Source organism: Thamnophis sirtalis, unplaced genomic scaffold (assembly GCF_051295495.1).
Source record: "Thamnophis sirtalis isolate CommonGarterSnake01/CBP01778 unplaced genomic scaffold, rThaSir2_p1.2 scaffold_6, whole genome shotgun sequence".
NCBI classification, from domain to species: Eukaryota; Metazoa; Chordata; class Lepidosauria; order Squamata; family Natricidae; genus Thamnophis; species Thamnophis sirtalis.
Window position 1 is genome coordinate 16,357,160 of NW_028261386.1, and position 27,902 is coordinate 16,385,061.

Genomic DNA, 27,902 nt, shown 5'->3' on the forward strand with positions numbered 1-27,902 from the left:
AAGGCCAGGTAAAAAGTCGTGCTCCCACCTAACTATACTGATGGGCTCCAAATTCAATGGTGACGTCCATTTTGCTCTGTGAATTCATGGAGAGCTAACCCTAACCCTAACTGGAATTTTCCCCAATGGCATTCCCCATGTATTTTATTAGGAAATATACATAAGTCTGGTTAAAAACTCGTGCTCCCTCCTAACCATACTGATGGGCTCCAAATCCAATGGCAACGTCCATTTTGCTCTGCGAATTCATGGAGAGCTAACCCTAACCCTAACTGGAATTTTCCCCAATGGCATTCCCCATGTATTTTATTAGGAAATATACATAAGTCTGGTTAAAAACTCGTTCTCCCTCCTAACCATACTGATGGGCTCCAAATCCAATGGCGACGTCCATTTTGCTCTGCGAATTCATGGAGAGCTAACCCTAACCCTAAGTTGAATTTTCCCCAATGGCATTCCCCATGTATTTTACAAGGAAATATACAAAAGTCTGGTTAAAAAGTCGTGCTCCCTTCTAACCATACTGATGGGCTCCAAATCCAATGGCGACATCCATTTTGCTCTGCGAATTCATGGAGAGCTAACCCTAACCCTAAGTGGAATTTTCCCCAATGGCATTCCCCATGTATTTTACAAGGAAATATACAAAAGTCTTGTTAAAAAGTTGTGCTCCCTCCTAACCATACTGATGGGCTCCCAATCCAATAGCGATGTCCGTTTTGCTCTGCGAATTCATGGAGAGCTAATCCTAACCCTAAGTGGGATTTTCCCCAATGGCATTCCCCATGGATTTTGCCAGGAAATGTATATAAGGCCAGGTAAAAAGTCGTGCTCCCACCTAACTATACTTATGGGCTCCAAATCCAATGGCGATATCCATTTTCCTCTGCAAATTCATGGAGATCTAACCCTAACCCTAACTGGAATTTTCCCCAATGGCCTTCCCCATATATTTTATTAGAAAATATACATAAGTCTGGTTAAAAAGTCGTGCTCCCTCCTAACCATACTGATGGGCTCCAAATCCAATGGCGACGTCCATTTTGCTCTGCGAATTCATGGAGAGCTAACCCTAACCCTAACTGGAATTTTCCCCAAAGGCATTTCCCCATGGATTTTGCCAGGAAATGTATATAAGGCCAGCTAAAAAGTCGTGCTCCCTCCTAACTATAATTATGGGCTCCAAATCCAATGGCGATATCCATTTTCCTCTCCGAATTCATGGAGAGCTAACCCTAACCCTTACTGGAATTTTCCCCAATGCATTTCCCCATGTATTTTATTAGAAAATATACATAAGTCTGGTTAAAAAGTAATGCTCCCTCCTAACCATACTGATGGGCTCCAAATCCAATGGCGACCTCCATTTTGCTCTGCGAATTCATGGAGAGCTAACCCTAACCCTAAGTGGAATTTTCCCCAATGGCATTCCCCATGTATTTTATTAGGAAATATACATAAATCTGGTTAAAAAGTCATGCTCCCTCCTAACCATACTGATGGGCTCCAAATCCAATGGCGACGTCCATTTTGCTCTGCGAATTCATGGAGAGCTAACCCTAACCCTAACTGGAATTTTCCCCAGTGGCATTCCCCATGTATTTTATTAGGAAATATACATAAGTCTGGTTAAAAACTCGTGCTCCCTCCTAACCATACTGATGGGCTCCAAATCCAATGGCGACGTCCATTTTGCTCTGCGAATTCATGGAGAGCTAACCCTAACCCTAACTGGAATTTTCCCCAATGGCATTCCCCATGTATTTTATTAGGAAATATACATAAGTCTGGTTAAAAACTCGTGCTCCCTCCTAACCATACTGATGGGCTCCAAATCCAATGGCGACGTCCATTTTGCTCTGCGAATTCATGGAGAGCTAACCCTAACCCTAAGTGGAATTTTCCCCAATGGCATTCCCCATGTATTTTATTAGGAAATATACATAAGTCTGGTTAAAAACTCGTGCTCCCTCCTAACCATACTGATGGGCTCCAAATCCAATGGCGACGTCCATTTTGCTCTGCGAATTCATGGAGAGCTAACCCTAACCCTAACTGGAATTTTCCCCAATGGCATTCCCCATGTATTTTATTAGGAAATATACATAAGTCTGGTTAAAAACTCGTGCTCCCTCCTAACCATACTGATGGGCTCCAAATCCAATGGCGACGTCCATTTTGCTCTGCGAATTCATGGAGAGCTAACCCTAACCCTAAGTGGAATTTTCCCCAATGGCATTCCCCATGTATTTTACAAGGAAATATACATAAGTCTGGTTAAAAAGTCGTGCTCCCTCCTAACCATACTGATGGGCTCCAAATCCAATGGCGACATCCATTTTGCTCTGCAAATTCATGGAGAGCTAACCCTAACCCTTACTGGAATTTTCCCCAATGCATTTCCCCATGTATTTTATTAGAAAATATACATAAGTCTGGTTAAAAAGTTGTGCTCCCTCCTAACCATACTGATGGGCTCCAAATCCAATGGCGACCTCCATTTTGCTCTGCGAATTCATGGAGAGCTAACCCTAACCCTAAGTGGAATTTTCCCCAATGGCATTCCCCATGTATTTTATTAGGAAATATACATAAATCTGGTTAAAAAGTCATGCTCCCTCCTAACCATACTGATGGGCTCCAAATCCAATGGCGACCTCCATTTTGCTCTGCGAATTCATGGAGAGCTAACCCTAACCCTAACTGGAATTTTCCCCAATGGCATTCCCCATGTATTTTATTAGGAAATATACATAAGTCTGGTTAAAAAGTCGTGCTCCCTCCTAACCATACTGATGGGCTCCAAATCCAATGGCAACGTCCATTTTGCTCTGCGAATTCATGGAGAGCTAACCCTAACCCTAAGTGGAATTTTCCCCAATGGCATTCCCCATGTATTTTATTAGGAAATATACATAAGTCTGGTTAAAAAGTCGTGCTCCCTTCTAACCATACTGATGGGCTCCAAATCCAATGGCGACGTCCATTTTGCTCTACAAATTCATGGAGAGCTAACCCTAACCCTAAGTGGAATTTTCCCCAATGGCATTCCCCATGTATTTTACAAGGAAATATACATAAGTCTGGTTAAAAAGTCGTGCTCCCTCCTAACCATACTGATGGGCTCCAAATCCAATGGCGACATCCATTTTGCTCTGCGAATTCATGGAGAGCTAACCCTAACCCTAAGTGGAATTTTCCCCAATGGCATTCCCCATGTATTTTACAAGGAAATATACAAAAGTCTCGTTAAAAAGTTGTGCTCCCTCCTAACCATACTGATGGGCTCCCAATCCAATAGCGATGTCCGTTTTGCTCTGCGAATTCATGGAGAGCTAATCCTAACCCTAAGTGGGATTTTCCCCAATGGCATTCCCCATGGATTTTGCCAGGAAATGTATATAAGGCCAGGTAAAAAGTCGTGCTCCCACCTAACTATACTTATGGGCTCCAAATCCAATGGCGATATCCATTTTCCTCTGCAAATTCATGGAGATCTAACCCTAACCCTAACTGGAATTTTCCCCAATGGCCTTCCCCATGTATTTTATTAGAAAATATACATAAGTCTGGTTAAAAAGTCGTGCTCCCTCCTAACTATACTGATGGGCTCCAAATCCAATGGCGACCTCCATTTTGCTCTGCGAATTCATGGAGAGCTAACCCTAACCCTAACTGGAATTTTCCCCAAAGGCATTTCCCCATGGATTTTGCCAGGAAATGTATATAAGGCCAGCTAAAAAGTCGTGCTCCCTCCTAACTATACTTATGGGCTCCAAATCCAATGGCGATATCCATTTTCCTCTCCGAATTCATGGAGAGCTAACCCTAACCCTTACTGGAATTTTCCCCAATGCATTTCCCCATGTATTTTATTAGAAAATATACATAAGTCTGGTTAAAAAGTAATGCTCCCTCCTAACCATACTGATCGGCTCCAAATCCAATGGCGACCTCCATTTTGCTCTGCGAATTCATGGAGAGCTAACCCTAACCCTAAGTGGAATTTTCCCCAATGGCATTCCCCATGTATTTTATTAGGAAATATACATAAATCTGGTTAAAAAGTCATGCTCCCTCCTAACCATACTGATGGGCTCCAAATCCAATGGCGACGTCCATTTTGCTCTGCGAATTCATGGAGAGCTAACCCTAACCCTAACTGGAATTTTCCCCAGTGGCATTCCCCATGTATTTTATTAGGAAATATACATAAGTCTGGTTAAAAACTCGTGCTCCCTCCTAACCATACTGATGGGCTCCAAATCCAATGGCGACATCCATTTTGCTCTGCGAATTCATGGAGAGCTAACCCTAACCCTAACTGGAATTTTCCCCAATGGCATTCCCCATGTATTTTATTAGGAAATATACATAAGTCTGGTTAAAAACTCGTGCTCCCTCCTAACCATACTGATGGGCTCCAAATCCAATGGCGACGTCCATTTTGCTCTGCGAATTCATGGAGAGCTAACCCTAACCCTAAGTGGAATTTTCCCCAATGGCATTCCCCATGTATTTTATTAGGAAATATACATAAGTCTGGTTAAAAACTCGTGCTCCCTCCTAACCATACTGATGGGCTCCAAATCCAATGGCGACGTCCATTTTGCTCTGCGAATTCATGGAGAGCTAACCCTAACCCTAACTGGAATTTTCCCCAATGGCATTCCCCATGTATTTTATTAGGAAATATACATAAGTCTGGTTAAAAACTCGTGCTCCCTCCTAACCATACTGATGGGCTCCAAATCCAATGGCGACGTCCATTTTGCTCTGCGAATTCATGGAGAGCTAACCCTAACCCTAACTGGAATTTTCCCCAATGGCATTCCCCATGTATTTTACAAGGAAATATACATAAGTCTGGTTAAAATGTCGTGGTCCCTCCTAACCATACTGATGGGCTCCAAATACAATGGCGACATCCATTTTGCTCTGCGAATTCATGGAGAGCTAACCCTAACCCTAACTGGAATTTTCCCCAGTGGCATTCCCCATGTATTTTACAAGGAAATATACATAAGTCTGGTTAAAAAGTCGTGCTCCCTCCTAACCATACTGATGGGCTCCAAATCCAATAGCGATGTCCGTTTTGCTCGGCGAATTCATGGAGAGCTAATCCTAACCCTAAGTGGGATTTTCCCCAATGGCATTCCCCATTGATTTTGCCAGGAAATGTATATAAGGCCAGCTAAAAAGTCGTGCTCCCTCCTAACTATACTTATGGGCTCCAAATCCAATGGCGATATCCATTTTCCTCTGCAAATTCATGGAGATCTAACCCTAACCCTAACTGGAATTTTCCCCAATGGCCTTCCCCATGTATTTTATTAGAAAATATACATAAGTCTGGTTAAAAAGTCGTGCTCCCTCCTAACCATACTGATGGGCTCCAAATCCAATGGCGACGTCCATTTTGCTCTGCGAATTCATGGAGAGCTAACCCTAACCCTAACTGGAATTTTCCCCAAAGGCATTTCCCCATGGATTTTGCGAGGAAATGTATATAAGGCCAGCTAAAAAGTCGTGCTCCCTCCTAACTATACTTATGGGCTCCAAATCCAATGGCGATATCCATTTTCCTCTGCGAATTCATGGAGAGCTAACCCTAACCCTTACTGGAATTTTCCCCAATGCATTTCCCCATGTATTTTATTAGAAAATATACATAAGTCTGGTTAAAAAGTCGTGCTCCCTCCTAACCATACTGATGGGCTCCAAATGCAATGGCGACCTCCCTTTTGCTCTGCGAATTCATGGAGAGCTAACCCTAACCCTAAGTGGAATTTTCCCCAATGGCATTCCCCATGTATTTTATTAGGAAATATACATAAATCTGGTTAAAAACTCATGCTCCCTCCTAACCATACTGATGGGCTCCAAATCCAATGGCGACGTCCATTTTGCTCTGCGAATTCATGGAGAGCTAACCCTAACCCTAACTGGAATTTTCCCCAGTGGCATTCCCCATGTATTTTATTAGGAAATATACATAAGTCTGGTTAAAAAGTCGTGCTCCCTCGTAACCATACTGATGGGCTCCAAATTCAATGGTGACGTCCATTTTGCTCTGTGAATTCATGGAGAGCTAACCCTAACCCTAACTGGAATTTTCCCCAATGGCATTCCCCATGTATTTTATTAGGAAATATACATAAGTCTGGTTAAAAACTCGTGCGCCCTCCTAACCATACTGATGGGCTCCAAATCCAATGGCGACGTCCATTTTGCTCTGCGAATTCATGGAGAGCTAACCCTAACCCTAAGTGGAATTTTCCCCAATGGCATTCCCCATGTATTTTATTAGGAAATATACATAAGTCTGGTTAAAAAGTCGTGCTCCCTTCTAACCATACTGATGGGCTCCAAATCCAATGGCGACATCCATTTTGCTCTGCAAATTCATGGAGAGCTAACCCTAACCCTAAGTGGAATTTTCCCCAATGGCATTCCCCATGTATTTTACAAGGAAATATACATAAGTCTGGTTAAAAAGTCGTGCTCCCTCCTAACCATACTGATGGGCTCCAAATCCAATAGCGATGTCCGTTTTGCTCTGCGAATTCATGGAGAGCTAATCCTAACCCTAAGTGGGATTTTCCCCAATGGCATTCCCCATGGATTTTGCCAGGAAATGTATATAAGGCCAGCTAAAAAGTCGTGCTCCCTCCTAATTATACTTATGGGCTCCAAATCCAATGGCGATATCCATTTTCCTCTGCAAATTCATGGAGATCTAACCCTAACCCTAACTGGAATTTTCCCCAATGGCCTTCCCCATGTATTTTATTAGAAAATACACATAAGTCTGGTTAAAAAGTCGTGCTCCTTCCTAACCATACTGATGGGCTCCAAATCCAATGGCGACGTCCATTTTGCTCTGCGAATTCATGGAGAGCTAACCCTAACCCTAACTGGAATTTTCCCCAAAGGCATTTCCCCATGGATTTTGCCAGGAAATGTATATAAGGCCAGCTAAAAAGTCGTGCTCCCTCCTAACTATACTTATGGGCTCCAAATCCAATGGCGATATCCATTTTCCTCTGCGAATTCATGGAGAGCTAACCCTAACCCTTACTGGAATTTTCCCCAATGCATTTCCCCATGTATTTTATTAGAAAATATACATAAGTCTGGTTAAAAAGTCGTGCTCCCTCCTAACCATACTGATGGGCTCCAAATCCAATGCCGACCTCCATTTTGCTCTGCGAATTCATGGAGAGCTAACCCTAACCCTAAGTGGAATTTTCCCCAATGGCATTCCCCATGTATTTTATTAGGAAATATACATAAATCTGGTTAAAAAGTCATGCTCCCTCCTAACCATACTGATGGGCTCCAAATCCAATGGCGACGTCCATTTTGCTCTGCGAATTCATGGAGAGCTAACCCTAACCCTAACTGGAATTTTCCCCAGTGGCATTCCCCATGTATTTTATTAGGAAATATACATAAGTCTGGTTAAAAAGTCGTGCTCCCTCGTAACCATACTGATGGGCTCCAAATTCAATGGTGACGTCCATTTTGCTCTGTGAATTCATGGAGAGCTAACCCTAACCCTAACTGGAATTTTCCCCAATGGCATTCCCCATGTATTTTATTAGGAAATATACATAAGTCTGGTTAAAAACTCGTGCTCCCTCCTAACCATACTGATGGGCTCCAAATCCAATGGCGACGTCCATTTTGCTCTGCGAATTCATGGAGAGCTAACCCTAACCCTAAGTGGAATTTTCCCCAATGGCATTCCCCATGTATTTTATTAGGAAATATACATAAGTCTGGTTAAAAAGTCGTGCTCCCTTCTAACCATACTGATGGGCTCCAAATCCAATGGCGACATCCATTTTGCTCTGCAAATTCATGGAGAGCTAACCCTAACCCTAACTGGAATTTTCCCCAATGGCCTTCCCCATGTATTTTATTAGAAAATATACATAAGTCTGGTTAAAAAGTCGTGCTCCCTCCTAACCATACTGATGGGCTCCAAATCCAATGGCGACGTCCATTTTGCTCTGCGAATTCATGGAGAGCTAACCCTAACCCTAACTGGAATTTTCCCCAAAGGCATTTCCCCATGGATTTTGCCAGGAAATGTATATAAGGCCAGCTAAAAAGTCGTGCTCCCTCCTAACTATACTTATGGGCTCCAAATCCAATGGCGATATCCATTTTCCTCTGCGAATTCATGGAGAGCTAACCCTAACCCTTACTGGAATTTTCCCCAATGCATTTCCCCATGTATTTTATTAGAAAATATACATAAGTCTGGTTAAAAAGTCGTGCTCCCTCCTAACCATACTGATGGGCTCCAAATCCAATGGCGACCTCCATTTTGCTCTGCGAATTCATGGAGAGCTAACCCTAACCCTAAGTGGAATTTTCCCCAATGGCATTCCCCATGTATTTTATTAGGAAATATACATAAATCTGGTTAAAAAGTCATGCTCCCTCCTAACCATACTGATGGGCTCCAAATCCAATGGCGACGTCCATTTTGCTCTGCGAATTCATGGAGAGCTAACCCTAACCCTAACTGGAATTTTCCCCAGTGGCATTCCCCATGTATTTTATTAGGAAATATACATAAGTCTGGTTAAAAAGTCGTGCTCCCTCGTAACCATACTGATGGGCTCCAAATTCAATGGTGACGTCCATTTTGCTCTGTGAATTCATGGAGAGCTAACCCTAACCCTAACTGGAATTTTCCCCAATGGCATTCCCCATGTATTTTATTAGGAAATATACATAAGTCTGGTTAAAAAGTCGTGCTCCCTCCTAACCATACTGATGGGCTCCAAATCCAATGGCGACGTCCATTTTGCTCTGCGAATTCATGGAGAGCTAACCCTAACCCTAACTGGGATTTTCCCCAAAGGCATTTCCCCATGGATTTTGCCAGGAAATGTATATAAGGCCAGCTAAAAAGTCGTGCTCCCTCCTAACTATACTTATGCGCTCCAAATCCAATGGCGATATCCATTTTCCTCTGCGAATTCATGGAGAGCTAACCCTAACCCTTACTGGAATTTTCCCCAATGCATTTCCCCATGTATTTTATTAGAAAATATACATAAGTCTGGTTAAAAAGTCGTGCTCCCTCGTAACCATACTGATGGGCTCCAAATCCAATGGCGACCTCCATTTTGCTCTGCGAATTCATGGAGAGCTAACCCTAACCCTAAGTGGAATTTTCCCCAATGGCATTCCCCATGTACTTTATTAGGAAATATACATAAATCTGGTTAAAAAGTCGTGCTCCCTCCTAACCATACTGATGGGCTCCAAATCCAATATCGATGTCCGTTTTGCTCTGCGAATTCATGGAGAGCTAATCCTAACCCTAAGTGGAATTTTCCCCAAAGGCATTTCCCCATGGATTTTGCCAGGAAATGTATATAAGGCCAGCTAAAAAGTCGTGCTCCCTCCTAACTATACTTATGGGCTCCAAATCCAATGGCGATATCCATTTTCCTCTGCGAATTCATGGAGAGCTAACCCTAAGCCTTAATGGAATTTTCCCCAATGCATTCCCCATGTATTTTATTAGAAAATATACATAAGTCTGGTTAAAAAGTCGTGCTCCCTCCTAACCATACTGATGGGCTCCAAATTCAATGGCGACGTCCATTTTGCTCTGGGAATTCATGGAGAGCTAACCCTAACCCTAAGTGGAATTTTCCCCAATGGCATTCCCCATGTATTTTATTAACAAATATACATATATCTGGTTAAAAAGTCGTGCTCCCTCCTAACCATACTGATGGGCTCCAAATCCAATGGCGACGTCCATTTTGCTCTGCGAATTCATGGAGAGTTAACCCTAACCCTAACTGGAATTTTCCCCAGTGGCATTCCCCATGTATTTTATTAGGAAATATACATAAGTCTGGTTAAAAAGTCGTGCTCCCTCGTAACCATACTGATGGGCTCCAAATCCAATGGCAACGTCCATTTTGCTCTGCGAATTCATGGAGAGCTAACCCTAACCCTAACTGGAATTTTCCCCAAAGGCATTTCCCCATGGATTTTGCCAGGAAATGTATATAAGGCCGGCTAAAAAGTCGTGCTCCCTCCTAACTATACTTATGGGCTCCAAATCCAATGGCGATATCCATTTTCCTCTGCGAATTCATGGAGAGCTAACCCTAACCCTAACTGGAATTTTCCCCAGTGGCATTCCCCATGTATTTTATTAGAAAATATACATAAGTCTGGTTAAAAAGTCGTGCTCCCTCCTAACCATACTGATGGGCTCCTAATCCAATGGCGACGTCCATTTTACTCTGCGAATTCATGTAGAGCTAACCCTAACCCTAAGTGGAATTTTCCCCAATGGCATTCCCCATGTATTTTATTAGGAAATATACGTAAGTCTGGTTAAAAAGTCGTGCTCCCTCCTAACCATACTGATGGGCTCCAAATCCAATATCGATGTCCGTTTTGCTCTGCGAATTCATGGAGAGCTAATCCTAACCCTAAGTGGAATTTTCCCCAAAGGCATTTCCCCATGGATTTTGCCAGGAAATGTATATAAGGTCAGCTAAAAAGTCGTGCTCCCTCCTAACTATACTTATGGGCTCCAAATCCAATGGCGATATCCATTTTCCTCTGCGAATTCATGGAGAGCTAACCCTAAGCCTTAATGGAATTTTCCCCAATGCATTCCCCATGTATTTTATTAGAAAATATACATAAGTCTGGTTAAAAAGTCGTGCTCCCTCCTAACCATACTGATGGGCTCCAAATCCAATGGTGACGTCCATTTTGCTCTGCGAATTCATGGAGAGCTAACCCTAACCCTAAGTGTGATTTTTCCCCAATGGCATTCCCCATGTATTTTATTAGCAAATATACATAAATCTGGTTAAAAAGTCGTGCTCGATCCTAACCATACTGATGGACTTTTTAACCAGACTTATGTATATTTCCTTGTAAAATACATGGGGAATGCCATTGGGGAAAATTCCACTTAGGGTTAGGGTTAGCTCTCCATGAATTCGCAGAGCAAAATGGAGGTCGCCATTGGATTTGGAGCCCATCAGTATGGTTAGGAGGGAGCACGACTTTTTAACCAGACATGTATATTTCCTAATAAAATACATGGGGAATGCCATTAGGGAAAATTCCACTTAGGGTTAGGGTTAGCTCTCCATGAATTCGCAGAGCAAAATGGACGTCGCCATTGGATTTGGAGCCCATCAGTATGGTTAGGAGGGAGCACGACTTTTTAACCAGACTTATGTATATTTCCTAATAAAATACATGGGGAATGCCATTGGGGAAAATTCCACTTAGGGTTAGGATTAGCTCTCCATGAATTCGCATAGCAAAATGGACGTCGCCATTGGATTTGGAGCCCATCAGTATGGTTAGGAGGGAGCACAACTTTTTAACGAGACTTTTGTATATTTCCTTGTAAAATACATGGGGAATGCCATTGGGGAAAATTCCACTTAGGGTTAGGGTTAGCTCTCCATGAATTCGCTGAGCAAAATGGACGTCGCCATTGGATTTGGAGCCCATCAGTATGGTTAGGAGGGAGCACAACTTTTTAACCAGACTTTTGTATATTTCCTTGTAAAATACATGGGGAATGCCATATGGGAAAATTCCAGTTAGGGTTAGGGTTAGCTCTCCATGAATTCGCAGAGCAAAATGGACTTCGCCATTGGATTTGGAGCCCATCAGTATGGTTAGGAGGGAGCACGACTTTTTAACGAGACTTTTGTATATTTCCTTGTAAAATACATGGGGAATGCCATTGGGGAAAATTCCACTTAGGGTTAGGGTTAGCTCTCCATGAATTCGCAGAGCAAAATGGACGTCGCCATTGGATTTGGAGCCCATCAGTATGGTTAGGAGGGAGCACAACTTTTTAACCAGACTTATGTATATTTCCTAATAAAATACATGGGGAATGCCAATGGGGAAAATTCAACTTAGGGTTAGGGTTAGTTCTCCATGAATTCGCAGAGCAAAATGGACGTCGCCATTGGATTTGGAGCCCATCAGTATGGTTAGGAGGGAGAACAACTTTTTAACCAGACTTATGTATATTTCCTTGTAAAATACATGGGGAATGACATTGGGGAAAATTCCACTTAGGGTTAGGGTTAGCTCTCCATGAATTCGCAGAGCAAAATGGACGTCGCCATTGGATTTGGAGCCCATCAGTATGGTTAGGAGGGAGCACAACTTTTAAACCAGACTTATGTATATTTCCGAATAAAATACATGGGGAATGCCATATGGGAAAATTCCAGTTAGGGTTAGGGTTAGCTCTCCATGAATTCGCAGAGCAAAATGGACGTCGCCATTGGATTTGGAGCCCATCAGTATGGTTAGGAGGGACCACAACTTTTTAACCAGACTTATGTATATTTCCTTGTAAAATACATGGGGAATGCCATTGGGGAAAATTCCACTTAGGGTTACGGTTAGCTCTCCATGAATTCGCAGAGCAAAATGGACGTCGCCATTGGATTTGGAGCCCATCAGTATGGTTAGGAGGGAGCACGATTTTTTAACCAGACTTATGTATATTTCCTTGTAAAATACATTGGAAATGCCATTGGGGAAAATTCCACTTAGGGTTAGGGTTAGCTCTCCATGAATTCGCAGAGCAAAATGGACGTCGCCATTGGATTTGGAGCCCATCAGTATGTTTAGGAGGGAGCACAACTTTTTAACCAGACTTATGTATATTTCCTTGTAAAATACATGGGAAATGCCATTGGGGAAAATTCCACTTAGGGTTAGGGTTAGCTCTCCATGAATTCGCAGAGCAAAATGGACGTCGCCATTGGATTTGGAGCCCATCAGTATGGTTAGGAGGGAGCACAACTTTTTAACCAGACTTTTGTATATTTCCTTGTAAAATACATGGGGAATGCCATATGGGAAAATTCCAGTTAGGGTTAGGGTTAGCTCTCCATGAATTCGCAGAGCAAAATGGACATCGCCATTGGATTTGGAGCCCATCAGTATGGTTAGGAGGGAGCACAACTTTTTAACCAGACTTTTGTATATTTCCTTGTAAAATACATGGGGAATGCCATTGGGGAAAATTCCACTTAGGGTTAGGGTTAGCTCTCCATGAATTCGCAGAGCAAAATGGACGTCGCCATTGGATTTGGAGCCCATCAGTATGGTTAGGAGGGAGCACAACTTTTAAACCAGACTTATGTATATTTCCGAATAAAATACATGGGGAATGCCATATGGGAAAATTCCAGTTAGGGTTAGGGTTAGCTCTCCATGAATTCGCAGAGCAAAATGGACGTCGCCATTGGATTTGGAGCCCATCAGTATGGTTAGGAGGGAGCACAACTTTTTAACGAGACTTTTGTATATTTCCTTGTAAAATACATGGGGAATGCCATTGGCGAATATTCCACTTAGGGTTAGGGTTAGCTCTCCATGAATTCGCAGAGCAAAATGGAGGTCGCCATTGGATTTGGAGCCCATCAGTATGGTTAGGAGGGAGCACGACTTTTTAACCAGACTTATGTATATTTCCTAATAAAATACATGGGGAATGCCATTGGGGAAAATTCCACTTAGGGTTAGGGTTAGCTCTCCATGAATTCGCAGAGCAAAATGGACGTCGCAATTGGATTAGGAGCCCATCAGTATGGTTGGGAGGGAGCACAACTTTTTAGCTGGCCTTATATACATTTCCTGGCAAAATCCATGGGGAAATGCCTTTGGGTTAAATTCCACTTAGGGTTAGGGTTAGCTCTCCATGAATTCGCAGAGCAAAATGGACGTCGCCATTGGATTTGGAGCCCATCAGTATGGTTAGGAGGGAGCACAACTTTTTAACCAGAGTTATGTATATTTCCTTGTAAAATACATGGGGAATGCCATATGGGAAAATTCCAGTTAGGGTTAGGGTTAGCTCTCCATGAATTCGCAGAGCAAAATGGACGTTGCCATTGGATTTGGAGCCCATCAGTATGGTTAGGAGGGAGCACAACTTTTTAACCAGACTTTTGTATATTTCCTTGTAAAATACATGGGAATGCCATTGGGGAAAATTCCACTTAGGGTTAGGGTTAGCTCTCCATGAATTCGCAGAGCAAAATGGACTTCGCCATTGGATTTGGAGCCCATCAGTATGATTAGGAGGGAGCACGACTTTTTAACCAGACTTATGTATATTTCCTAATAAAATACATGGGGAATGCCATTGGGGAAAATTCCACTTAGGGTTAGGGTTAGCTCTCCATGAATTCGCAGAGCAAAATGGACGTCGCCATTGGATTTAGAGCCCATCAGTATGGTTGGGAGGGAGCACAACTTTTTAACCAGACTTATGTATATTTCCTAATAAAATACATGGGGAATGCCATTGGGAAAAATTCCAGTTCGGGTTAGGGTTAGCTCTTCATGAATTCGCAGAGGAAAATGGATATTGCCATTGGATTTGGAGCCGATCAGTATAGTTAGGAGGGAGCACGACTTTTTAGCTGGCCTTATATACATTTCCTGGCAAAATCCATGGGGAAATGCCTTTGGGGAAAATTCCACTTAGGGTTAGGGTTAGCTCTCCATGAATTCGCAGAGCAAAATGGACGTCGCCATTGGATTTGGAGCCCATCAGTATGGTTAGGAGGGAGCACAACTTTTTAACCAGAGTTATGTATATTTCCTAATAAAATACATGGGGAATGCCATATGGGAAAATTCCAGTTAGGGTTAGGGTTAGCTCTCCATGAATTCGCAGAGCAAAATGGACGTCGCCATTGGATTTGGAGCCCATCAGTATGGTTAGGAGGGAGCACGACTTTTTAACTAGACTTATGTATATTTCCTTGTAAAATACATGGGGAATGCCATATGGGAAAATTCCAGTTACGGTTAGGGTTAGCTCTCCATGAATTCGCAGAGCAAAATGGACGTCGCCATTGGATTTGGAGCCCATCAGTATGGTTAGGAGGGAGCACAACTTTTTAACCAGACTTTTGTATATTTCCTTGTAAAATACATGGGAATGCCATTGGGGAAAATTCCACTTAGGGTTAGGGTTAGCTCTCCATGAATTCGCAGAGCAAAATGGACTTCGCCATTGGATTTGGAGCCCATCAGTATGATTAGGAGGGAGCACGACTTTTTAACCAGACTTATGTATATTTCCTAATAAAATACATGGGGAATGCCATTGGGGAAAATTCCACTTAGGGTTAGGGTTAGCTCTCCATGAATTCGCAGAGCAAAATGGACGTCGCCATTGGATTTAGAGCCCATCAGTATGGTTGGGAGGGAGCACAACTTTTTAACCAGACTTATGTATATTTCCTAATAAAATACATGGGGAATGCCATTGGGAAAAATTCCAGTTCGGGTTAGGGTTAGCTCTTCATGAATTCGCAGAGGAAAATGGATATTGCCATTGGATTTGGAGCCGATCAGTATAGTTAGGAGGGAGCACGACTTTTTAGCTGGCCTTATATACATTTCCTGGCAAAATCCATGGGGAAATGCCTTTGGGGAAAATTCCACTTAGGGTTAGGGTTAGCTCTCCATGAATTCGCAGAGCAAAATGGACGTCGCCATTGGATTTGGAGCCCATCAGTATGGTTAGGAGGGAGCACAACTTTTTAACCAGAGTTATGTATATTTCCTAATAAAATACATGGGGAATGCCATATGGGAAAATTCCAGTTAGGGTTAGGGTTAGCTCTCCATGAATTCGCAGAGCAAAATGGACGTCGCCATTGGATTTGGAGCCCATCAGTATGGTTAGGAGGGAGCACGACTTTTTAACTAGACTTATGTATATTTCCTTGTAAAATACATGGGGAATGCCATATGGGAAAATTCCAGTTACGGTTAGGGTTAGCTCTCCATGAATTCGCAGAGCAAAATGGACGTCGCCATTGGATTTGGAGCCCATCAGTATGGTTAGGAGGGAGCACAACTTTTTAACCAGAGTTATGTATATTTCCTAATAAAATACATGGGGAATGCCATATGGGAAAATTCCAGTTAGGGTTAGGGTTAGCTCTCCATGAATTCGCAGAGCAAAATGGACGTCGCCATGGGATTTGGAGCCCATCAGTATGGTTAGGAGGGAGCACGACTTTTTAACTAGACTTATGTATATTTCCTTGTAAAATACATGGGGAATGCCATATGGGAAAATTCCAGTTAGGGTTAGGGTTAGCTCTCCATGAATTCGCAGAGCAAATTGGACGTCGCCATTGGATTTGGAGCCCATCAGTATGGTTAGGAGGGAGCACAACTTTTTAACCAGACTTTTGTATATTTCCTTGTAAAATACATGGGAATGCCATTGGGGAAAATTCCACTTAGGGTTAGGGTTAGCTCTCCATGAATTCGCAGAGCAAAATGGACTTCGCCATTGGATTTGGAGCCCATCAGTCTGGTTAGGAGGGAGCACAACTTTTTAACCAGACTTATGTATATTTCCTTGTAAAATACATGGGGAATGCCATTGGGGAAAATTCCACTTAGGGTTAGGGTTAGCTCTCCATGAATTCGCAGAGCAAAATGGAGGTCGCCATTGGATTTGGAGCCCATCAGTATGGTTAGGAGGGAGCACGACTTTTTATCCAGACTTATGTATATTTCCTAATAAAATACATGGGGAATGCCATTGGGGAAAATTCCACTTAGGGTTAGGGATAGCTCTCCATGAATTCGCAGAGCAAAATGGACGTCGCAATTGGATTTGGAGCCCATCAGTATGGTTGGGAGGGAGCACAACTTTTTAACCAGACTTATGTATATTTCCTAATAAAATACATGGGGAATGCCATTGGGGAAAATTCCACTTAGGGTTAGGGTTAGCTCTCCATGAATTCGCAGAGCAAAATGGACGTCGCCATTGGATTTGGAGCCCATCAGTATGGTTAGGAGGGAGCACAACTTTTTAGCTGGCCTTATATACATTTCCTGGCAAAATCCATGGGGAAATGCCTTTGGGTTAAATTCCACTTAGGGTTAGGGTTAGCTCTCCATGAATTCGCAGAGCAAAATGGACGTCGCCATTGGATTTGGAGCCCATCAGTATGGTTAGGAGGGAGCACAACTTTTTAACCAGAGTTATGTATATTTCCTTGTAAAATACATGGGGAATGCCATATGGGAAAATTCCAGTTAGGGTTAGGGTTAGCTCTCCATGAATTCGCAGAGCAAAATGGACGTTGCCATTGGATTTGGAGCCCATCAGTATGGTTAGGAGGGAGCACAACTTTTTAACCAGACTTTTGTATATTTCCTTGTAAAATACATGGGAATGCCATTGGGGAAAATTCCACTTAGGGTTAGGGTTAGCTCTCCATGAATTCGCAGAGCAAAATGGACTTCGCCATTGGATTTGGAGCCCATCAGTATGATTAGGAGGGAGCACGACTTTTTAACCAGACTTATGTATATTTCCTAATAAAATACATGGGGAATGCCATTGGGGAAAATTCCACTTAGGGTTAGGGTTAGCTCTCCATGAATTCGCAGAGCAAAATGGACGTCGCCATTGGATTTAGAGCCCATCAGTATGGTTGGGAGGGAGCACAACTTTTTAACCAGACTTATGTATATTTCCTAATAAAATACATGGGGAATGCCATTGGGAAAAATTCCAGTTCGGGTTAGGGTTAGCTCTTCATGAATTCGCAGAGGAAAATGGATATTGCCATTGGATTTGGAGCCGATCAGTATAGTTAGGAGGGAGCACGACTTTTTAGCTGGCCTTATATACATTTCCTGGCAAAATCCATGGGGAAATGCCTTTGGGGAAAATTCCACTTAGGGTTAGGGTTAGCTCTCCATGAATTCGCAGAGCAAAATGGACGTCGCCATTGGATTTGGAGCCCATCAGTATGGTTAGGAGGGAGCACAACTTTTTAACCAGAGTTATGTATATTTCCTAATAAAATACATGGGGAATGCCATATGGGAAAATTCCAGTTAGGGTTAGGGTTAGCTCTCCATGAATTCGCAGAGCAAAATGGACGTCGCCATTGGATTTGGAGCCCATCAGTATGGTTAGGAGGGAGCACGACTTTTTAACTAGACTTATGTATATTTCCTTGTAAAATACATGGGGAATGCCATATGGGAAAATTCCAGTTAGGGTTAGGGTTAGCTCTCCATGAATTCGCAGAGCAAATTGGACGTCGCCATTGGATTTGGAGCCCATCAGTATGGTTAGGAGGGAGCACAACTTTTTAACCAGACTTTTGTATATTTCCTTGTAAAATACATGGGAATGCCATTGGGGAAAATTCCACTTAGGGTTAGGGTTAGCTCTCCATGAATTCGCAGAGCAAAATGGACTTCGCCATTGGATTTGGAGCCCATCAGTCTGGTTAGGAGGGAGCACAACTTTTTAACCAGACTTATGTATATTTCCTTGTAAAATACATGGGGAATGCCATTGGGGAAAATTCCACTTAGGGTTAGGGTTAGCTCTCCATGAATTCGCAGAGCAAAATGGAGGTCGCCATTGGATTTGGAGCCCATCAGTATGGTTAGGAGGGAGCACGACTTTTTATCCAGACTTATGTATATTTCCTAATAAAATACATGGGGAATGCCATTGGGGAAAATTCCACTTAGGGTTAGGGATAGCTCTCCATGAATTCGCAGAGCAAAATGGACGTCGCAATTGGATTTGGAGCCCATCAGTATGGTTGGGAGGGAGCACAACTTTTTAACCAGACTTATGTATATTTCCTAATAAAATACATGGGGAATGCCATTGGGGAAAATTCCACTTAGGGTTAGGGTTAGCTCTCCATGAATTCGCAGAGCAAAATGGACGTCGCCATTGGATTTGGAGCCCATCAGTATGGTTAGGAGGGAGCACAACTTTTTAGCTGGCCTTATATACATTTCCTGGCAAAATCCATGGGGAAATGCCTTTGGGTTAAATTCCACTTAGGGTTAGGGTTAGCTCTCCATGAATTCGCAGAGCAAAATGGACGTCGCCATTGGATTTGGAGCCCATCAGTATGGTTAGGAGGGAGCACAACTTTTTAACCAGAGTTATGTATATTTCCTTGTAAAATACATGGGGAATGCCATATGGGAAAATTCCAGTTAGGGTTAGGGTTAGCTCTCCATGAATTCGCAGAGCAAAATGGACGTTGCCATTGGATTTGGAGCCCATCAGTATGGTTAGGAGGGAGCACAACTTTTTAACCAGACTTTTGTATATTTCCTTGTAAAATACATGGGAATGCCATTGGGGAAAATTCCACTTAGGGTTAGGGTTAGCTCTCCATGAATTCGCAGAGCAAAATGGACTTCGCCATTGGATTTGGAGCCCATCAGTATGATTAGGAGGGAGCACGACTTTTTAACCAGACTTATGTATATTTCCTAATAAAATACATGGGGAATGCCATTGGGGAAAATTCCACTTAGGGTTAGGGTTAGCTCTCCATGAATTCGCAGAGCAAAATGGACGTCGCCATTGGATTTAGAGCCCATCAGTATGGTTGGGAGGGAGCACAACTTTTTAACCAGACTTATGTATATTTCCTAATAAAATACATGGGGAATGCCATTGGGAAAAATTCCAGTTCGGGTTAGGGTTAGCTCTTCATGAATTCGCAGAGGAAAATGGATATTGCCATTGGATTTGGAGCCGATCAGTATAGTTAGGAGGGAGCACGACTTTTTAGCTGGCCTTATATACATTTCCTGGCAAAATCCATGGGGAAATGCCTTTGGGGAAAATTCCACTTAGGGTTAGGGTTAGCTCTCCATGAATTCGCAGAGCAAAATGGACGTCGCCATTGGATTTGGAGCCCATCAGTATGGTTAGGAGGGAGCACAACTTTTTAACCAGAGTTATGTATATTTCCTAATAAAATACATGGGGAATGCCATATGGGAAAATTCCAGTTAGGGTTAGGGTTAGCTCTCCATGAATTCGCAGAGCAAAATGGACGTCGCCATTGGATTTGGAGCCCATCAGTATGGTTAGGAGGGAGCACGACTTTTTAACTAGACTTATGTATATTTCCTTGTAAAATACATGGGGAATGCCATATGGGAAAATTCCAGTTACGGTTAGGGTTAGCTCTCCATGAATTCGCAGAGCAAAATGGACGTCGCCATTGGATTTGGAGCCCATCAGTATGGTTAGGAGGGAGCACAACTTTTTAACCAGAGTTATGTATATTTCCTAATAAAATACATGGGGAATGCCATATGGGAAAATTCCAGTTAGGGTTAGGGTTAGCTCTCCATGAATTCGCAGAGCAAAATGGACGTCGCCATGGGATTTGGAGCCCATCAGTATGGTTAGGAGGGAGCACGACTTTTTAACTAGACTTATGTATATTTCCTTGTAAAATACATGGGGAATGCCATATGGGAAAATTCCAGTTAGGGTTAGGGTTAGCTCTCCATGAATTCGCAGAGCAAATTGGACGTCGCCATTGGATTTGGAGCCCATCAGTATGGTTAGGAGGGAGCACAACTTTTTAACCAGACTTTTGTATATTTCCTTGTAAAATACATGGGAATGCCATTGGGGAAAATTCCACTTAGGGTTAGGGTTAGCTCTCCATGAATTCGCAGAGCAAAATGGACTTCGCCATTGGATTTGGAGCCCATCAGTCTGGTTAGGAGGGAGCACAACTTTTTAACCAGACTTATGTATATTTCCTTGTAAAATACATGGGGAATGCCATTGGGGAAAATTCCACTTAGGGTTAGGGTTAGCTCTCCATGAATTCGCAGAGCAAAATGGAGGTCGCCATTGGATTTGGAGCCCATCAGTATGGTTAGGAGGGAGCACGACTTTTTATCCAGACTTATGTATATTTCCTAATAAAATACATGGGGAATGCCATTGGGGAAAATTCCACTTAGGGTTAGGGATAGCTCTCCATGAATTCGCAGAGCAAAATGGACGTCGCAATTGGATTTGGAGCCCATCAGTATGGTTGGGAGGGAGCACAACTTTTTAACCAGACTTATGTATATTTCCTAATAAAATACATGGGGAATGCCATTGGGGAAAATTCCACTTAGGGTTAGGGTTAGCTCTCCATGAATTCGCAGAGCAAAATGGACGTCGCCATTGGATTTGGAGCCCATCAGTATGGTTAGGAGGGAGCACGACTTTTTAACTAGACTTTTGTATATTTCCTTGTAAAATACATGGGGAATGCCATTGGGGAAAATTCCACTTAGGGTTAGGGTTAGCTCTGCATGAATTCGCAGAGCAAAATGGATGTCGCCATTGGATTTGGAGCCCATCAGTATGGTTAGGAGGGAGCACAACTTTTTAACCAGACTTATGTATATTTCCTTGTAAAATACATGGGGAATGCCATTGGGGAAAATTCCACTTAGGGTTAGGGTTAGCTCTCCATGAATTCGCAGAGCAAAATGGAGGTCGCCATTGGATTTGGAGCCCATCAGTATGGTTAGGAGGGAGCACGACTTTTTATCTGGCCTTATATACATTTCCTGGCAAAATCCATGGGGAAATGCCTTTGGGGAAAATTCCACTTAGGGTTAGGGTTAGCTCTCCATGAATTCGCAGAGCAAAATGGACGTCGCCATTGGATTTGGAGCCCATCAGTATGGTTGGGAGGGAGCACAACTTTTTAACCAGACTTATGTATATTTCCTAATAAAATACATGGGGAATGCCATTGGGGAAAATTCCACTTAGAGTTAGGGTTAGCTCTCCATGAATTCGCAGAGCAAAATGGACGTCGCCATTGGATTTAGAGCCCATCAGTATGGTTGGGAGGGAGCACAACTTTTTAACCAGACTTATGTATATTTCCTAATAAAATACATGGGGAATGCCATTGGGGAAAATTCCAGTTCGGGTTAGGGTTAGCTCTTCATGAATTCGCAGAGGAAAATGGATATTGCCATTGGATTTGGAGCCGATCAGTATAGTTAGGAGGGAGCACGACTTTTTAGCTGGCCTTATATACATTTCCTGGCAAAATCCATGGGGAAATGCCTTTGGGGAAAATTCCACTTAGGGTTAGGGTTAGCTCTCCATGAATTCGCAGAGCAAAATGGACGTCGCCATTGGATTTGGAGCCCATCAGTATGGTTAGGAGGGAGCACAACTTTTTAACCAGAGTTATGTATATTTCCTAATAAAATACATGGGAATGCCATTGGGGAAAATTCCACTTAGGGTTAGGGTTAGCTCTCCATGAATTCGCAGAGCAAAATGGACTTCGCCATTGGATTTGGAGCCCATCAGTCTGGTTAGGAGGGAGCACAACTTTTTAACCAGACTTATGTATATTTCCTTGTAAAATACATGGGGAATGCCATTGGGGAAAATTCCACTTAGGGTTAGGGTTAGCTCTCCATGAATTCGCAGAGCAAAATGGAGGTCGCCATTGGATTTGGAGCCCATCAGTATGGTTAGGAGGGAGCACGACTTTTTATCCAGACTTATGTATATTTCCTAATAAAATACATGGGGAATGGCATTGGGGAAAATTCCACTTAGGGTTAGGGATAGCTCTCCATGAATTCGCAGAGCAAAATGGACGTCGCAATTGGATTTGGAGCCCATCAGTATGGTTGGGAGGGAGCACAACTTTTTAACCAGACTTATGTATATTTCCTAATAAAATACATGGGGAATGCCATTGGGGAAAATTCCACTTAGGGTTAGGGTTAGCTCTCCATGAATTCGCAGAGCAAAATGGACGTCGCCATTGGATTTGGAGCCCATCAGTATGGTTAGGAGGGAGCACGACTTTTTAACTAGACTTTTGTATATTTCCTTGTAAAATACATGGGGAATGCCATTGGGGAAAATTCCACTTAGGGTTAGGGTTAGCTCTGCATGAATTCGCAGAGCAAAATGGATGTCGCCATTGGATTTGGAGCCCATCAGTATGGTTAGGAGGGAGCACAACTTTTTAACCAGACTTATGTATATTTCCTTGTAAAATACATGGGGAATGCCATTGGGGAAAATTCCACTTAGGGTTAGGGTTAGCTCTCCATGAATTCGCAGAGCAAAATGGATGTCGCCATTGGATTTGGAGCCCATCAGTATGGTTAGGAGGGAGCACGACTTTTTATCTGGCCTTATATACATTTCCTGGCAAAATCCATGGGGAAATGCCTTTGGGGAAAATTCCACTTAGGGTTAGGGTTAGCTCTCCATGAATTCGCAGAGCAAAATGGATGTCGCCATTGGATTTGGAGCCCATCAGTATGGTTAGGAGGAAGCACAACTTTTTAACGAGACTTTTGTATATTTCCTTGTAAAATACATGGGGAATGCCATTGGGGAAAATTCCACTTAGGGTTAGGTTTAGCTCTCCATGAATTCGCAGAGCAAAATGGAGGTCGCCATTGGATTTGGAGCCCATCAGTATTGTTAGGAGGGAGCATGACTTTTTATCCAGACTTATGTATATTTCCTAATAAAATACATGGGGAATGGCATTGGGGAAAATTCCACTTATTGTTAGGGATAGCTCTCCATGAATTCGCAGAGCAAAATGGACGTCGCAATTGGATTTGGAGCCCATCAGTATGGTTGGGAGGGAGCACAACTTTTTAACCAGACTTATGTATATTTCCTAATAAAATACATGGGGAATGCCATTGGGGAAAATTCCAGTTAGTGTTAGGGTTAGCTCTCCATGAATTCGCAGAGCAAAATGGACGTCGCCATTGGATTTGGAGCCCATCAGTATGGTTAGGAGGGAGCACGACTTTTTAACTAGACTTATGTATATTTCCTTGTAAAATACATGGGGAATGCCATATGGGAAAATTCCAGTTACGGTTAGGGTTAGCTCTCCATGAATTCGCAGAGCAAAATGGACGTCGCCATTGGATTTGGAGCCCATCAGTATGGTTAGGAGGGAGCACAACTTTTTAACCAGAGTTATGTATATTTCCTAATAAAATACATGGGGAATGCCATATGGGAAAATTCCAGTTAGGGTTAGGGTTAGCTCTCCATGAATTCGCAGAGCAAAATGGACGTCGCCATGGGATTTGGAGCCCATCAGTATGGTTAGGAGGGAGCACGACTTTTTAACTAGACTTATGTATATTTCCTTGTAAAATACATGGGGAATGCCATATAGGAAAATTCCAGTTAGGGTTAGGGTTAGCTCTCCATGAATTCGCAGAGCAAATTGGACGTCGCCATTGGATTTGGAGCCCATCAGTATGGTTAGGAGGGAGCACAACTTTTTAACCAGACTTTTGTATATTTCCTTGTAAAATACATGGGAATGCCATTGGGGAAAATTCCACTTAGGGTTAGGGTTAGCTCTCCATGAATTCGCAGAGCAAAATGGACTTCGCCATTGGATTTGGAGCCCATCAGTCTGGTTAGGAGGGAGCACAACTTTTTAACCAGACTTATGTATATTTCCTTGTAAAATACATGGGGAATGCCATTGGGGAAAATTCCACTTAGGGTTAGGGTTAGCTCTCCATGAATTCGCAGAGCAAAATGGAGGTCGCCATTGGATTTGGAGCCCATCAGTATGGTTAGGAGGGAGCACGACTTTTTATCCAGACTTATGTATATTTCCTAATAAAATACATGGGGAATGCCATTGGGGAAAATTCCACTTAGGGTTAGGGATAGCTCTCCATGAATTCGCAGAGCAAAATGGACGTCGCAATTGGATTTGGAGCCCATCAGTATGGTTGGGAGGGAGCACAACTTTTTAACCAGACTTATGTATATTTCCTAATAAAATACATGGGGAATGCCATTGGGGAAAATTCCACTTAGGGTTAGGGTTAGCTCTCCATGAATTCGCAGAGCAAAATGGACGTCGCCATTGGATTTGGAGCCCATCAGTATGGTTAGGAGGGAGCACGACTTTTTAACTAGACTTTTGTATATTTCCTTGTAAAATACATGGGGAATGCCATTGGGGAAAATTCCACTTAGGGTTAGGGTTAGCTCTGCATGAATTCGCAGAGCAAAATGGATGTCGCCATTGGATTTGGAGCCCATCAGTATGGTTAGGAGGGAGCACAACTTTTTAACCAGACTTATGTATATTTCCTTGTAAAATACATGGGGAATGCCATTGGGGAAAATTCCACTTAGGGTTAGGGTTAGCTCTCCATGAATTCGCAGAGCAAAATGGAGGTCGCCATTGGATTTGGAGCCCATCAGTATGGTTAGGAGGGAGCACGACTTTTTATCTGGCCTTATATACATTTCCTGGCAAAATCCATGGGGAAATGCCTTTGGGGAAAATTCCACTTAGGGTTAGGGTTAGCTCTCCATGAATTCGCAGAGCAAAATGGACGTCGCCATTGGATTTGGAGCCCATCAGTATGGTTGGGAGGGAGCACAACTTTTTAACCAGACTTATGTATATTTCCTAATAAAATACATGGGGAATGCCATTGGGGAAAATTCCACTTAGAGTTAGGGTTAGCTCTCCATGAATTCGCAGAGCAAAATGGACGTCGCCATTGGATTTAGAGCCCATCAGTATGGTTGGGAGGGAGCACAACTTTTTAACCAGACTTATGTATATTTCCTAATAAAATACATGGGGAATGCCATTGGGGAAAATTCCAGTTCGGGTTAGGGTTAGCTCTTCATGAATTCGCAGAGGAAAATGGATATTGCCATTGGATTTGGAGCCGATCAGTATAGTTAGGAGGGAGCACGACTTTTTAGCTGGCCTTATATACATTTCCTGGCAAAATCCATGGGGAAATGCCTTTGGGGAAAATTCCACTTAGGGTTAGGGTTAGCTCTCCATGAATTCGCAGAGCAAAATGGACGTCGCCATTGGATTTGGAGCCCATCAGTATGGTTAGGAGGGAGCACAACTTTTTAACCAGAGTTATGTATATTTCCTAATAAAATACATGGGGAATGCCATATGGGAAAATTCCAGTTAGGGTTAGGGTTAGCTCTCCATGAATTCGCAGAGCAAAATGGACGTCGCCATTGGATTTGGAGCCCATCAGTATGGTTAGGAGGGAGCACGACTTTTTAACTAGACTTATGTATATTTCCTTGTAAAATACATGGGGAATGCCATATGGGAAAATTCCAGTTACGGTTAGGGTTAGCTCTCCATGAATTCGCAGAGCAAAATGGACGTCGCCATTGGATTTGGAGCCCATCAGTATGGTTAGGAGGGAGCACAACTTTTTAACCAGAGTTATGTATATTTCCTAATAAAATACATGGGGAATGCCATATGGGAAAATTCCAGTTAGGGTTAGGGTTAGCTCTCCATGAATTCGCAGAGCAAAATGGACGTCGCCATGGGATTTGGAGCCCATCAGTATGGTTAGGAGGGAGCACGACTTTTTAACTAGACTTATGTATATTTCCTTGTAAAATACATGGGGAATGCCATATGGGAAAATTCCAGTTAGGGTTAGGGTTAGCTCTCCATGAATTCGCAGAGCAAATTGGACGTCGCCATTGGATTTGGAGCCCATCAGTATGGTTAGGAGGGAGCACAACTTTTTAACCAGACTTTTGTATATTTCCTTGTCAAATACATGGGAATGCCATTGGGGAAAATTCCACTTAGGGTTAGGGTTAGCTCTCCATGAATTCGCAGAGCAAAATGGACTTCGCCATTGGATTTGGAGCCCATCAGTCTGGTTAGGAGGGAGCACAACTTTTTAACCAGACTTATGTATATTTCCTTGTAAAATACATGGGGAATGCCATTGGGGAAAATTCCACTTAGGGTTAGGGTTAGCTCTCCATGAATTCGCAGAGCAAAATGGAGGTCGCCATTGGATTTGGAGCCCATCAGTATGGTTAGGAGGGAGCACGACTTTTTATCCAGACTTATGTATATTTCCTAATAAAATACATGGGGAATGGCATTGGGGAAAATTCCACTTAGGGTTAGGGATAGCTCTCCATGAATTCGCAGAGCAAAATGGACGTCGCAATTGGATTTGGAGCCCATCAGTATGGTTGGGAGGGAGCACAACTTTTTAACCAGACTTATGTATATTTCCTAATAAAATACATGGGGAATGCCATTGGGGAAAATTCCACTTAGGGTTAGGGTTAGCTCTCCATGAATTCGCAGAGCAAAATGGACGTCGCCATTGGATTTGGAGCCCATCAGTATGGTTAGGAGGGAGCACGACTTTTTAACTAGACTTTTGTATATTTCCTTGTAAAATACATGGGGAATGCCATTGGGGAAAATTCCACTTAGGATTAGGGTTAGCTCTGCATGAATTCGCAGAGCAAAATGGATGTCGCCATTGGATTTGGAGCCCATCAGTATGGTTAGGAGGGAGCACAACTTTTTAACCAGACTTATGTATATTTCCTTGTAAAATACATGGGGAATGCCATTGGGGAAAATTCCACTTAGGGTTAGGGTTAGCTCTCCATGAATTCGCAGAGCAAAATGGATGTCGCCATTGGATTTGGAGCCCATCAGTATGGTTAGGAGGGAGCACGACTTTTTATCTGGCCTTATATACATTTCCTGGCAAAATCCATGGGGAAATGCCTTTGGGGAAAATTCCACTTAGGGTTAGGGTTAGCTCTCCATGAATTCGCAGAGCAAAATGGATGTCGCCATTGGATTTGGAGCCCATCAGTATGGTTAGGAGGGAGCACAACTTTTTAACGAGACTTTTGTATATTTCCTTGTAAAATACATGGGGAATGCCATTGGGGAAAATTCCACTTAGGGTTAGGTTTAGCTCTCCATGAATTCGCAGAGCAAAATGGAGGTCGCCATTGGATTTGGAGCCCATCAGTATTGTTAGGAGGGAGCACGACTTTTTATCCAGACTTATGTATATTTCCTAATAAAATACATGGGGAATGGCATTGGGGAAAATTCCACTTATTGTTAGGGATAGCTCTCCATGAATTCGCAGAGCAAAATGGACGTCGCAATTGGATTTGGAGCCCATCAGTATGG